The sequence below is a fragment of the Aulonocara stuartgranti genome (assembly GCF_965226115.1).
Source record: "Aulonocara stuartgranti genome assembly, chromosome: 11".
NCBI lineage: Eukaryota > Metazoa > Chordata > Actinopteri > Cichliformes > Cichlidae > Aulonocara > Aulonocara stuartgranti.
The window spans coordinates 21,569,181-21,583,406 of NC_138947.1; the positions used below are offsets into that span (position 1 = coordinate 21,569,181).

At 41.4% G+C, this 14,226-nt stretch overlaps 2 protein-coding genes and 1 long non-coding RNA gene across 7 annotated transcripts in view; 1 reads left to right on the forward strand and 2 right to left on the reverse strand.

The window, feature by feature from the left end:
* Positions 1–14,226, reverse strand: part of LOC309716991 (sialic acid-binding Ig-like lectin 10) — a 155,973-nt gene that overhangs the window by 83,881 nt on the left and 57,866 nt on the right. The gene's annotated exons all lie outside the window — the stretch shown is intronic.
* The window catches only part of ptprub (protein tyrosine phosphatase receptor type Ub), a 192,438-nt gene that overhangs the window by 18,965 nt on the left and 159,247 nt on the right, over positions 1–14,226 (forward strand). The gene's annotated exons all lie outside the window — the stretch shown is intronic.
* LOC309716996 lies at positions 582–9,995 on the reverse strand. 2 transcript variants are annotated; one of them, XR_014279602.1, is made up of 3 exons: positions 9,310–9,995; positions 1,116–1,315; positions 582–609 (listed from the first exon to the last, which is right to left on the reverse strand). It is a non-coding gene; the product is annotated as an uncharacterized lncRNA (long non-coding RNA). The 2 variants fall into 2 exon arrangements; XR_014279603.1 differs by lacking the exon at positions 582–609 and adding an exon at positions 705–719.

The window sequence follows — 14,226 nt, forward strand, 5'->3', positions numbered from 1 at the left end:
CCTGTATGTCAGTGTACTCTGTGCTCCAAAGGTGTCCTTTGGGGACCAGAGTTAGCGAGATAGGTTTGCATCATTCACAGGAAGCAGTTCCAGTCACTTTATGGCCACTTTTGCGGCCCAGTTCCTTCCACTTTCCATCAGATGTGAGTGACTGGATAACAGAGGAATTTTGTTCCTTGAGGCATGTTAGATTACAGCTGTCTAAGCCATCCACATGAAGCCATGTGCTTCAGATTAAACACTTTAAATCTCTTGAGGGAGCTGCAGCGACGGCCACTTTCATGAATTGTCCTGTGATGCATTATAATAGCTTTGTGTCTGCACTCACCTGTTGATTTTTCTTTTTTTGTAAATGTGTATATATTGTACAAATTCTGTATTCTCCTTGCACACACCACTATAATATAACATTCATAAGCAAGGCTTTTGGGCCGGTCCAGACTGAAAAGTAAGCCCTCTGTCAGACTCCCAGTGAGGCTGTTTTTTGTGACCTACAAATGCTTGAGAAAGCACACACACACCTTCACATACACATGTTCGGGCTTGTTGGCTCCCCAGTCATGTATCCTGGTCAAGGTGAAGAGGGTGGGGGGGCGGGGGCAGGTAGAGCTGTAAAAATGCAGACACATGGAGATGAGAGGAGGGAACGAGGGACAGATCTCACACATCCTGCCGACAGCCGCCCTGGTGTTGTCAGTCTAAAGCTGACGGGCCAGAATCTGTGGGAAATGGGGAAAACTGAGCTGACTGCAACCTCTGGCTTTAAAGTCACAAAACACAGCACCCATGAAAATGAAGTCATTCTGGCAAAGGGTGTTTTGATGCAGATTATTCTTTCCGCTCAGCTACCGCAGATCCTGCAGGGTAAACGAGGACATGGACACATATATGTTTACAAGCGCAGATTATAATTTCGGGAAAATTACAGCTTTCGAATTCCTCCTGTCATTTCCACTATCGTGACGCTGTGTGTGGCACCGTGCTGCAGGAGAGCCGCCAGGCACCAGCAAACCCAGACAAAGACAGTCAGTCAGGTAGATCATTAGTGGTTTTAGCAACATAAAAGCTCATAACACACTATGTTATGTTATTATCTCAGCAGCCACGGTACTCACATTGTTTTGGCCTTTAGCAATATGTAGGGTGGAGAGCTTCCTGTTTGCCGTGCCACCTTTTAAGGGAGTGGAATTAGCTGTGTATGTGGAGACTAACTGCCCTCTTTCCTTGGCCTTTGATAAAATCCTCCACATCCATGCCTTGCAACTGGAAACCAAGCGAGGAATGGTCACATGATCGAGATGGCTGTTTCTGCTGCCTGCAAATAAGGTCGTATTAGCAGAGCAGGGCAGGGGCATAGAGGGTTTTTACAGCAGATTGGACACATGGCCTTTTGGCTTGTCTGGTTACTGGACCCTCAGATAGAGATATGTGATACTAGGCTTGGGTAACACGAGGATATATTGTAGAGTGTGAAGGCTGAAACCATTTTAAGGCCGTTCATGAAGAGTTTAGTGGCCAGAAGTGTTTTAGTTGTGTTGAAATGATAAAATTGACGGCTTTGATGATATTTCCTAAAAAATAATTATAAATCAATCTCTTGTTCTAGCTTTTTTTCTGATTCAGTGATTGAACAAGTGTTATCTGTTACAAAGCCTGTCTTCATACACATACAGTAATAGAAACTTGCCTGCTGCCGTGACTGTTCTGGGGTACAAAGGGGTTAAAACAGGGTATAATTTGGAGTGTGGAGATGTTTACCAAGAACGATCAGGATAGGATAGTCCAGCAAATGTTCAAACATAGGATAAAAAATGGACCTCTCAAAACAGCAGCTATGCCCATCTTTTATTTACAGTATATACACATACAGTTAAATGAACTCTGTGCTCATGCCTTCTAATGATTTATTATCTCTTCATATATAAACTATAGCAAATACAAAACTAACAGGTCCCATTTATTATATTAATAGGCAAATTAGTAGTTTGGAAACACTTGTCACTTTTTAGACACAGGCTAAACATAACAGATGAAACAAGACACAGACGGACCCAGTAAACATCCCCTAAAACCTGCTGAAAACCACCAAAGCTTGTAATTAATTTTCTGTTCATTTCGAAAATAAAAAATTAGAAGAGGCTCTGCGTGAAGCAAAAAGCAGAAAGTATATCTGGTTATTCTGTCCTAAAATGACATTTTATGACATCACTAAAATACAAAAGCATGCATGCACACTATAAATCTAAATTCCCAGTCTCCTTCTGTCTTTTCTCTGTCTTTCACACACATTGAGGTGTAAAGAAAGCTGTTATCTTTGCAACGGTGCAGCACACCTCATTTGTGCTCTGACAGTGCGACGTCTGCAGTTTGCACCCAGAGGAGCAGGATTAGTATGAAGATATCGTGGAGTGTTCCTTTAGTATCTGCCAGAGGTTTCACAGCTGCACTGTGCTTTCCTCAGTCAGTGTCATTGCTTCCTTTAACTCTCTTCTCGCCCCAGCGTGCTCAGGAGAAGTCATTCTTACCTTGAGCACGGGGGGTTAGAAGAGGCGGTAATGCTATTATGAGTCGTTAAGCTGCGGCTCTGTTTGTCATACTTTTCCTTCACGCCGCGCTCCATTCACGTCTCGATCGACCCGATCCACCCGTTTGACACCGTTCCACCCCCCACGCAACCTGAGGCTACATGTTCACAGGGGGCCTCTATTTACTTTTTTTTCCCTCCACATTATTTTCAGATGTGCTATGGCATGTTCTTGGCAGCGCCGAGAACTTTGCATGTCTTTAGCGCCCATGGCGTAGAGCGCTGGAAGTTGAAAATGTTTTATTTTTCTCAGCATGCCACGCTTCAGACGAGTTTTGGGGAGTCGTGCTGCTATTGCAGCGACCGGCGCTTTTCATATGCATGTGTTTAGTGCTGCTGGAGCTGAAAAAGAAGTGCTTGGTAGGCACAAGTGTATCTCAGATTTCTCTCTGGTCTCGCTCTGCCCTTTCTGCAGCTTTCCTTTCCCCTGTTGGCTTCTCGTTTTTTTTTTTTTTTAAATCTCTTTAGCCCGTTCCCTCTCTTTTTACTCCTCCTGCTGCCCCTCCCTCTACTTTTACCCCTCTTTGTGTACCCCTTTCTCGCCCTCTGCTCATATTTTCCCTGTCTGTGTTATGTGGGATTTCATGCAGTACTGAGTGAAACCTCCAATCAGCAGCAGCAAGACTGGACAGAGCCGGAGTTGTTCCTCAGAAAGGCCACACAGCAGTGTGAGATTGACGGGGTGTGTAGCCAGATGCGTTCTGCTTCACTGCACTGTGTGTGTGTTTCTGAATACGTGTGTTTGTCATTTGCAGGATGGAGGGATGAATGCAGACTTAAGTGGATGAGAGAATGATAGAAATGGAGGGAAACAGAGGCCAGGGGAGCTGGCTTTGCTTTTGTTGGGTTTACATAATTAATGTTTTGTTAAACAGAACTGTGTCTACACACAGTATCAGCTCTGATCACCAATGCAAATATTGTCAAGAGGATAAGCATGGAAAACACTCAAAATGCTTCACAGTGGGCTAAACGAAGCTCGCGTACACATTCATTACTCTGGTGGTTGTAAGTAATTAAATTCCAGGTAATGAAAAGCCAAAAACACTCATTACCTTTTCCTCAGAGCCACTCAGATGCTTTTGAATCCCTGTGTCAATTTATTACCAGCTACAAGGATGAGTCTTGACTGCATCAAGACCAGCTTTAGTCTTTCATTGGTTTGTTCTGCTCTTTTTGGAGCCACCCTGCGATAAACCTGTTTGTTAAAGGGCTTTATGGACAAATTTAACGTGACTCAACTTGATCATCAACATTTGGGACAGAGATTAAATCAGTGTTGTGAGCGTGTATTCTTGTGTGTACTTTTCTGTTGAGTGGCGCTTACAGTTGTTTGTCATTCAGTGGCATAAGGGCTCCAGAGAAACCGCCATGATTAGCCTCCCGCCCCTGGGACCGTATAGCTTACCAGGACCTGCTCTGTCAGCACCAAACAGGACATTTATCACACACTCCGCTTCGCTACTGCTGACCCACACGGCACACGAGCAACTATGCAAACACAGAAAGATAAACACAAATATACAGATAACGCACATGTGTGTGCATAAATGTAACGTTAGTACTGGTAATACTAACACACAATAAGACAAAATAAACAGTGTGCTGAAAACACACACACAGACACACACAGTGATACCCTAGTCTAACACTACTATAGTCTGTATATAAGAGATGGAGAAAGCCACTGAAAATTGAGGCAAGTGTGACCCTGCCTAAAACGTCATATTGCTGAAGGTCGCTCAGCGCTGGACCCAGAGGATCTCTCTGTCCACAGACCGCCATTCAAAAAGTGTCTTCTCCTGTCAAATATTAAGTACATAGTTTTCTATCATTTGTAGTTCTTTAAAAAACAACAATTCTATCATCAGGCATAAACTGTGGCATGTTTCCAAAGAGGCCCGGGGTTCAGGTGTCATTCACCTGCTCCGATCAGATGTTCAAATGTGACCACTTCTGTTTTCGATTTTTGTTTCTTTGCGTATAAAATCTTGACTAACACGGTCACAATAGCTCTAGAAACCATGACAGAAATCACTTTTTCTTAGAGGCTATAAACATGCTTTTTCCTCTTATGCGTAGACATTGGTACTAATAGAAAGCAAACAATAGAAGACAAGCTTTCTCTTAAAAAATGGGAATATATAATTAGCCAATCCAATGGCAGCAATTCAGTATATTTAGACATGTAAACATTATCAAGATGACCAAACTGAGGTCAAACTGCTGCATTGGAATGAGGAAGAAAGGTGATATTTTTCTCACAGGGTTTACAGAGAATGGTCTGAAAAAAAGAAAGAAACTATCCAGTGGGTGAAAATGCCCCTCTGATGTCAGAGGTCAGAGGGGAAAGGTCAAATTGCTTTGAGTTAATTGAAAGGCAACCAAGGTATGTAGAACAGCATCTCCTATACACCTTTAGCCTTGAAGCAGATGGACTAGAGCAGCAGAAGACCACACTGAAGGCAGCTCCTGTTAGCTGGGAACAGGAAACTGAGGCTACAGTTTACACGGGCTCACCAAAATTGGTCAACAGAAGGTTGGGAAACCATTGCTGAGCATGTTCAATGCAGCTGAAGTCGTGCCACAAAGAATTAAAGCAGTTCTGAGGGCAAAAGGGTCCAACTTGGTACTAGCAAGGTGGGCCTAATGAAGTGGCCGGTGGCTGTATTAAAAAATGTTGATTAGTATGTTTGCTTGAACACAAGTTAGCTTTTTTCTAGAGTATAAGCATAATGGACCCTGTGCTACTTGTGTCACTCTATTTTTAACCAAAACTACAGAATTCTTTAATTGAATACACTAAACACAAGACTGAGTGTTTACCATGTTAAAAAAAAACCCTAATTTCATCCTCCAGTCTGTGTACGCTTACTTTTTTTTATTATTTTGCTTTCACTACAAATTTAAAGCAATGATTTTGAAATATAAAATAGCAGAAGGAAAGATTTTTGTGGAAACGATCAATGACTAAAGATGAATTAAAAATGCTCTTTTCTTCTTCATTAGACCCATTGTGTGCACACTCAGACCCATACACACAGGTGAAGCAGTGCCATTGCAGTCTGACTCACCAGGCTCTGTAGCATGTGACTGTAATTCAGCCTCAGAGCCCCATAAGTCATATGTATAATGCACAGCGTGGAGCTGCATAGCAGTAGTTAACATTACTGAATCACTTTGATGAATAACTGCAGGTGAAATGGCTTTAATGTGTTCCTGACTTATTGTTGGGGGTTAGTGATAACCCTCCAGGAAGTCATATTAATAATGTATCTGGAAGTAATTCCCACATTTTGTCTTCATTTTCTCGTAATCATTCAAATGTATGTTAAGTATTAGCACTACCATTAAATCACTGTAAGCTAATCATTTATGGACAGTGATTTTTTGTAACCAGAACTTCAGTGAAGTAATAAGTTACTAATGTTTTTCACATACTAACATTACTAATGTTAATATTAATGTTTACTGAATGAAAAATATTTTGACTTTAATGTTTTATGTGAAAAAACAACAACAAGACTTTAGAAGACTTTCCCTTCGAGTTTAGGAAATATCAAAGGCAATACTTAAGCAATATTGATAAGTATTGTAGTTCCAGCCCTGGTGAATGCATATTAACAGTTATAGTCTTTACACTATGTTGGTTTGTCCTGTCAGGCTGTGAGGCTGTTGCATGTCTGTTTTGCTCTGCTTGTCATTAGATGGGTGGTATTAAGTCGATTGTATGATCCATACTTGAACCCTCTGCAGCTCATGTCTCATCTCTCAGCACTCTTTGTCCTTGCTGGAAACGTAACGTGTTCCTTTGAGTGTCTGTGAAGTCAATACTACATTTGTTAGAATCAGGGCCCCAGAAGAGGGACCCTCAGAGTTCATCATTGGCTTATTAGATGCGTTTGTCTCCTATTGACCTGCGAGGCCTGCCGTATGATCCACAGCTTAATCCTCTGTGTATATGTGTGTGTGTGTGTGTATATATATATATATATATATATATATATATATATATATATATATATATATATATATATTAGGGGTGCAACGATATTCGTATCGATATTGAACCGTTCGATACAGTGCTTTCGGTTCGGTACGCATATGTATCGAACAATACAAAATTTTTAATTTATTTTATCAATTTTCCTTCTGACGATGCTGTCTGTGTTGAGCGCTCAGTGAATCTGCGTTCGACTACTCCGCCTAGGCTCGACAGTGCAGCCTAGGCGGAGTAGTCGAACGCAGATTCACTGAGCGCTCAACACTGACAGCATCGTCAGAAGGAAAGTTGATAAAATAAATTACAAATGTTGTATTGTTCGATACATATGCGTACCGAACCGAAAGCACTGTATCGAACGGTTCAATATCGATACGAATATCGTTGCACCCCTAATATATATATATATATATATATATATATATTCATCTTTGACTGTCCTGCTGGCAGCTCTGTCAGTCTCCGTGCCACATACATAAAAGTGGCGCAGAGACTGACAGCGAATTTGTCTCGCTAAGGTTTTGGCTGTAATTGTGCCTGGAGACACGATGACCCAGTTTGAGGCAATGAAGTGATAACTGACTCAGTGTGAATCCGTTTTATGGGAAGTAAGAAAATACTGCGTATGCAAATGCAGATGCCTAAAAAGATTTCATCGTTTAGAAAGAATCTGGACCTCTTTCACATGATAATTGGTTGGTTATATATGCAAAAAATCCACAAAACTGTGGCCCATAAATTATTTTTGTGTAGTTTGGTTGTCATTAGGTTGGCACGGGTCCACATGGATCATTTTGGTGTCTGTCCTCGTCTCCAGTTGGTATTCAAGTCTGAGATCCTTTACTCTGTCAGACACTTGATGGGCAAAGTGGAAAAGCTCTTTATGAAAGCCAAACCAGCTTGTACGTACACATCACTGAGCTTTTAAGTGTGTTTATTATGCTTTATCTATTTATATTTTTTTCTGTGCTACTCTGTGGATTTCGAGAGATGCAGCCCTGCCACAAAAAGGATTGGTCTTAACTCATTTTCTCTTCACATCATAGAGGGACTGGCAAACCCCCGAAAAGCACTGTCAAAATATATAAATATATATGTATATATGAAAGACTCATCAAGAATGAGTCCAAGTCTGTGAAAGCATTTCTTTTTTGGCTGTGAATTTAGAACTGATGGGTCCATTAGCAGCCAAATTGTCAGTAGTGAGATTTTTCTCTTAAGATGGTCTGCATAAATGTCTCGAATTCAAAGTAGGACCCCGAAACGAGTTGAATGAAGGGACAGATGTGAGAAATAATGCTCTTAATGCAACATTCTTTTTTTCTTTTTCTTTTTTTGTATGACTAAATTGCCCTTACGTCGCTCAGTAATTTCTCCCGGGCTCGATAATTGTGATACCATTCTGAAATTACGAAGAAAAGCGCAGACAGGCGCTCTTTGGTACTAATAGCCTGAGAAGAAAGCGCCTTCTTAACAGAGTTTTTATTGGTGTTCCTCTGCAGACTAGGACAGACTCGGGTCTCAGGTGAATTTCTGCAGCGGCTCTTTGTTGTCAACGCGCGGCAGGGATTTACCTGCCGTCTATTGTGGCAGGCAGGGCTCTAGACTCGAGATCCCGCCTGGTCGTCTTCTTCATTGCCTGACTGGGCCTGGAAAAATTGCTAATCATCTCCTATAATAAGTAGGATGGAGAAGGAGGCAAAATACTAGTGATGGGATTTCCGGCTCTTTTTAGAGATCCGGCTCTTTCGGTTCGGCTCACTAAAAAGAGCCGGCTCTTTCGGCTCCGAACCGGCTCTTCAGGTTGTTTTGTTGCTTTAATTAATTTATTATTAACAATAATATAAAATTATGCACAAAAGGAATTACTAACGTAAAAACAAGTGGTTTTATTTATATATGTTTATATATAAATATATGCGGTGGCCCCTAGAGACAAAACACGTACAAACTCCAAAACACATTTCTAGCATGAACTGAACTTCCAAAGCAGAGCTACTAGATCACTTAAATTACACAATTGAAAGCATGTGTGTATTGTTTGTGTATTTATACACAGGCACTCATATATATATTCAAATAATTTAAAAAAAAGTTCATTTACCTGTTATTACCACACACCAAATCCGGTCATTGGTACTTGCTGGCTTGTGTAGCCACAAGATAACAAAGGCTCAACACTGCGCCCAGCATCCTGGAGCACTTCTGTTGTTCTTTTGTACGTGTTTTGAGTTTTTATGTGCTTCTGAGTTTTTATATGCTTCTGAGTTTTTACGTGCTTCGGAGTTTGTACGTGTTTTTACGTGTTTTGGAGTTTTTACGTGTTTTGGAGTTTGTACGTGTTTTTACGTGTTTTGGAGTTTGTACATGCTTCAGAGTTCGTACGTGATTTGAAGTTTGTATGTGCTTTGTCTCTAGGGGCCACCGTAAATATACTTTTATTTATTCACTCCACATAAAATGTAATAAATAAATCATCTAATACAAAAATCAACTATTCACATTTCAAGTTTTAACTATTTACATTTTCAGCTTTTTCCTTTCACAAATTTAAAGTGAAAAGAACACAAAACACTGCAAACCACAACACAATTAAATATAAATTATAATAATATGAAAACTAAAAGAACATGCATATTCTCTGTCATATGGACCTGCATGAATAAACTTTCTCAATCCTTTATCATCTGCAACCGAAAATAGTTGTGGATGATTACTATACCTTTCTAATGTTGTTGTCCCTGCCTCTCTTTCTCTCTCTCTGGCTCTGTTCCTGTGCTACTGAGTGTAACTACCGCCCCTCCCCCCTCTGCCCAGCGTAAAGCACAAGGCTCGCGTGCAGAGTGAAGCGGAAAAAAAGTGCGAGAGAGAGGCTGAGAGAAAGAAAAAAAAAAAACCCACGTGACGGCTCGCGATAAGGAGCCGGCTCGCGTCGTTCACGTCAAAGAGCCGGCTCTAAGAGCCATTTCGTTCGCGAACGACCCATCACTACAAAATACAAACCAGTCATGAGTGGAAAGTGTCAAATGGGTGTACATAAATTTACATTTGTGAGGAATTCCGTCTCCTGCTCAAAGAGACTTTTCACTGTGCGCGATGACTGCCAAGTGCCTGTGTTTATACTGAGATGAAACTGCCAAAGGCAAGATGGTAGCTGTTATTTATGTTCAAAGACTTTGCCCGTGATTGAAAAGGCACCCCACTCTTTGATTTACCACTGTGTAACAATCAATCAATCATGAGTGTGTATGAGCTTCCCATATACTGCCCCGCTTTTCTTTTACAGCACTGGAGTTCATGTAGAAAGTCACAGGAGAAGGAGAAGAGCTGCTTTACAGCTCTGTCTGCTGATGCATCAGTCTGCAGAGACTCTACAGTTGTGCCTGGGCGCTAATGAGACATCAGTATTGCTTGTGATTTGAGAAATGAGCGATGTGAGGTTAGCATTGTTTGACATATTGCTGCTTGTTTAAAGCAGATCTTGCTGTGGATTCCTACGGTGCAATATTCGCTCAAAAAAGCCTTCCCGCTCGCTGCTATAAGTACCTTGTTGTATTATTTATTTATTTATTTCATGTTCTCTTCTATTTGTAGACAGACGGGAGGCACTTTCACCGGCAAAGAGCAAAGGTGCAACCAAAAGCAAAGTTAAATAGGTTGAGGGAAATAATTATCTTCCCTTTATAAAAAGTTGTAATGTTTTTTTATTCCGACAGCTTCACTTTCTGGCTTTGGTGCGCAGGGTGGCAATTTCATGACTCTAAATTAATTGGATAGAGCGTGCAGCTCCAGCACATCACATGCTGTGTCTTTGGCTTATTAAAACACCTCAGCTGGTATTTTTGCTGTAATAAAAAAACAAAAACGTATTACTAATTTGTTTACGTATGGCACACACCAGCAGCTTTGAATGATAACTGTTTTCCAAAGGTGATCTCGTGTGAGGCATCTTTTTGCGACGTGTTGGATGTTTTGGGAAACTTTATCCACACATCAAGCTTTTCCAGTTTTGCATTTTGTTGCTCTTGGACACTACTGACAGGCAAGACGGTGCTTGCCCACGACTGACAAACATCCCCACTGTGTAGAATAAAACACTTGCTGTTCAAGAATAGTTACACTGAGTGACACCCTTTCTACCTATTTCAATGCAGTATTGTGTGCTTTGTTTGATTTATTTTTTTTAAATGGTTGCTGATTTTTGTTATGAAAGGGCGATGCTAACAGTAATGCGAAGTGAAGTTTTGGACAGGCTGTTTTATTGGGTTAAGTACAGACGGGGGTATTGTTGAAGGACTGATTTTGTTGATTACCTCTCAGCGGGAACCTCAAACATGAAACAAGAGTGTAACCTTCCAGGCAAAAAAAAAAAAAGATTCAACGCGGTGACCAAACTGATTATCCTTGCATTCACCTTGTCATCTGAAAGCTCTGGGAGGAACAAAAAGGGAGAGAGGACAGCGAGAAAAGCCAGTAATCCCTGACGAAAGACTGATACTTTTATGCAGATTAGATGTGGAATATTTTTAACCATGCAAACTCTGGTGGATAACAAATTGTTTGCTTTGGGACTTTGACAGTTTGTTTGAATATGTAAATATTACAGGGCCAATGGGGAGCAAGAGAAGGAGGGAGAGATAAGGCTGCTCATTTGCAATCTAGTGTTGAGATCAGAAGGAGCTTGTAATAGTGCAGTAGCATGAGGTTAGGGCTTCTTGCTCTAAATTTACCCTCATGGTTTAAGTTTTGGTTAAATCTTGTACACTCTGTAAAAGTATAGTATTCTAAAGCCCACTAAAGCCCAGAACCACCCTACAACTTTACATAAAAATAAAAATGAGAACCTTCAATACGTTTGGCTGTCTCTATGTGTTAGCTTTGTGGATAATAAGAGGTCAAGAAAATGGGTGGATGGTGGACTTCTGTATGGAGGTTGCGCAGAAACAAATCGTGACGCCCGCCTGGAAAGGTCCAGCGTTTTTAAAGGGTTCACAATCAGTAGAATATTAAATCAGAGACTACGTATGCTAATTGTCTCATCAGCTTATTAAAACAAGTCTTGTGGTTGCTCTTATATCTGTAATATTTGGTTTTGTTTGTAGACACTTTGCACTGGACTTTTCGTGGAAGTAGGGAACACAGTCTGAAGGTAAAGCTCTCAGCTGACCTTTTTTTCTTGTCTCCACAAGCTTAGATAAACTTACCAGAAGTATTACTCTAGATTTTTAGGTTAAGATATAACCACAAGGTGACATGTGACTGTATCTGGGATCAGAACGCTGCCACATGGTGATTGTAACTGGCAATCTTAGGCGCTTGTGGTTTCTTCTGTTAAATTTTCTAACTCCAGAAGCTTTTTTTGATGGTGAAGTCAAATCATTATAGAATTACAGAGAGTAGCGGCACTCAGTAATTTTCTACTTTTCAGCACCACATTGTTAGCACTATCGCCAACTGTTTCCCTGCGTCATAAACTAAATGGATAAGCACAGTTACTTGGGGGTGGGGGGGGGGATAATTAAGGTCTGAAATTACCTAATTTTGTACACATATGCATAGCAACACTACTGTCAGTGAGTGAACTGTTCATCAAAACCCAACTTTAGATCATGAATAAAATTTCCATTAGCCACAGAATGAAGCATGAGGACACTCGGATGGAGCTTCCAGCAGAGCCGGTGCTCCGTTTCATTGGGATCGGTTATAAGTCAGAGGGGTTTTTTTTCTATTTTTGTAGGGAGTATGTTCCCTGTCTGCTCTGTAAATGCCTCAGAAGCTCCCAGGACAGGCTGGAGGACACGAACACGGACAACCGTACCACTCAGTACCACACTCACCGATAATTAGCAGGAAATGGATGGATGTATGGTTAGAGATCGTAATGAACAACTAACAGTCCGTTGCATGTTAGGGGTTAATACTGAATGAACACAGTGCCTGATTACGCTGGACCGTTTCTGACCAGCTCCAATTAATTTCTCGCTGGGGTTATGCACATCCACCCCTGTATATCCTCCCCTAACACCCACCTCTCCTCCTTGTGTTCATGGTCCAGAATCAGCCTAATTTTGGAGGTGACCTGCTGCTCCTGAGATTAAGTTATGTATCATTCTCCTAATCCTTGCTGACAAGTGTGTGTTAGTGCTGAAGCCAACTTCTGCAGCATGTCATCCACTAACAGATGGCATAAATCATTCTCTTAAACGCTGCATTAAGTATTAATCATTCTCAGCGCTGTCACTGTCACACTGCTCTGTGGGCCGTGGGCATGCAAAGTGTGATTAATGAAGGTGGAGATTTGAGGAGCCACTTTTCAAGCCCCCGCCCGGTTTACCTTGCATCCCCGTTGGCTGCGGAAGGACCCACGGGTCACCTGGACTTCTACAGCGATGACCTCGGAGAGTTAAAGGGGATCATTTGCAGCGTGGTGCGGCAAATCTTTGCTGTCTCATCTGGGATGGATAAAAAAACCCAAATGCATATATTTCAAAGGCCCACCCTGTATGTTTTATTTGGTATTGTGTCACCGTTTGGATTTTTTTCCGTGTCCATTTTCTTGAAGACAAAGTGGTGAAAAGAACCCAGAGGAGCGCAAGTGCAGACACATTGTTTTGTACAGCGGGAGGCACGCGATTATAGAGAAGGGAGTCTCTCATCCGCTGCGTTATCACACTTCTATATTGGATATAACCTCTGCAATATTGAGACAGAACATTTCATGAAATATGTCTCGATCACTTTTTAAGAAATAAAAAGAAAAAAAGTGATAAAACACATTTGCAAACAGGGAAATACTGGAAGTTGCCATCTGCCATCAGTGCTGAGCTACACTTTGATTGGTTGGATGTCTTTCCTTGGTTTCTTAGCACTGAATCATTCATCCTGAAATTTCTTGTGCTGATTGTTGCAAAAAGTGAAATCGAGCAACTGATTTGTGTGGATGTGGTTGCATACCTCATTTAGGCTTTCATTTAAACTCAGTTGGACTCCTCCTGTCATTCTCACAAGAAAAAATGTGACAGTGTTGCAGTTACAAGATGGTAAATAGACTGGTTCTTATAAAGCACTTTTTGACTCTGTCTGAGCTGAGCTTTATACAACTACTTCATTCACACAAGCACTTCAGCTCTATCATTCATACACATTCACACTCCGATGGAGAGCAACATGGGGTTATTATCTTGCCCAAGTATATTTGGCATGCAGACCGGAGCAGACTGGGATTGAACCACCAACCTTCTGGTTAGTCTGGTCAGTGGGTGACCTGCTCTACCACCTGAGCTACAGCCACCCCACAAAAGGAGAAAGTCTGTTTGAATGATGAATTAACCAAACCTGTGTCGGTTTAATCGGTGAAGGGTGAGTTGGTGCACGCTCACGCTCTTTTAAAAAAATATGTTTCAAACGTGTGTTTCCAGTCAAGTGTCGCTACTTGAGTAAGTAATATCTTTTGGTTTACAGCACACGCCTGTATTTCTGCTTTTGTGTGAGAGAGATCTCTTGTCATCGTCCTCCATCGTGGTTCGAGTCCTTAAAGTGACTTTCGTGTTATGCTCCATGGCAGCGCTAGCTTAAGGATTAACACTCTCTTTTCCTGCTCCTCACACTCCTTTGCCACCCTTGCCCCTCGGTGTCTCAG